The sequence below is a fragment of the Neopelma chrysocephalum genome, unplaced genomic scaffold, assembly GCF_003984885.1.
Source record: "Neopelma chrysocephalum unplaced genomic scaffold, ASM398488v2 Primary Assembly neopelma1_96464, whole genome shotgun sequence".
NCBI lineage: Eukaryota > Metazoa > Chordata > Aves > Passeriformes > Pipridae > Neopelma > Neopelma chrysocephalum.
This window is the reverse complement of record NW_020925111.1, coordinates 60,003-60,955: the sequence shown is the minus strand read 5'-3', so window position 1 is coordinate 60,955 and position 953 is coordinate 60,003. Positions and strand designations below refer to the sequence as shown.

The window sequence follows — 953 nt, the reverse complement described above, 5'->3', positions numbered from 1 at the left end:
TCACACCCAATGTAATCCCAGTATGATCCCAGTGTGATCCCAGCTACTCCTGGTATGGTTCCAGTCACTTCCAGTATAGTCCCAGTCACTCCAATATGATTCCAGTTCCCCACAACATGGTCCCAGATGCTCCCTGTCAACACCATCATGATCCCAGTACGGTTCCAGTATGATCCCAGTTACTTCCAGTCACTCCCATATAACCCCAGTATGATCCTAGTCCCTTCCAGTCACACCCACTATGATCCCAGTATGATCCCAGTCATTTTCCACCACTCCCAGTACGATCTCAGTATGATCCCAGTCACTTCCCACCACTCCCAGTATGATACCAGTGTGATCCCAGTCACTCCCAGTATGATCCCAGTATGATCTCAGTCACTTCCCACCACTCCCACTATGATCCCAGTGTGATCCCAGTCACTTCCAGTCACTCCCAGTAGGATCCCAGTACGATCCCGATATGATCCTAGTCACTTGCAGTCACTCCCAGTATGATCCCAACTGCCTCCAGTGCGGTTCCACTTGCTCCCAGTATCAACCCAGTCACTCCCAGTATGATCCCAGTCACTTCCCACCACTCCAAGTATGATCCCAGTCACTTGCAGTCACTCCCAGTATGATACCAGCTGCCTCCAGTGTGGTTCTGCTCGCTCCCAGTATCAACCCAGTCACTCCCAGTATGATCCCAGTATGATCCCAGTCACTCCCAATATGATCCCAGTCACTTCCCACCACTCCCACTATGATCTCAGTATGATCCCAGTCACTTCCAGTCACTCCCAGTATGATCCCAGCTGCCTCCAGTGTGGTTCCACTTGCTCCCAGTATCAACCCAGTCACTCCCAGTATGATCCCAGTCACTCCCAATATGATCCCAGTCACTTCCCACCGCTCCCACTATGATCCCAGTATGATCCCAGTCACTTCTAGTCGCTCCCAGTATGATCCCA

General features: G+C 51.3%; 1 protein-coding gene across 1 annotated transcript in view; it reads right to left on the bottom strand.

The window, feature by feature from the left end:
* LOC113981334 (1-phosphatidylinositol 4,5-bisphosphate phosphodiesterase gamma-1-like) overlaps positions 1 to 953 on the bottom strand; it is a gene marked incomplete at its 3' end in the record, with an annotated part of 27,168 nt that overhangs the window by 4,130 nt on the left and 22,085 nt on the right. The gene's annotated exons all lie outside the window — the stretch shown is intronic.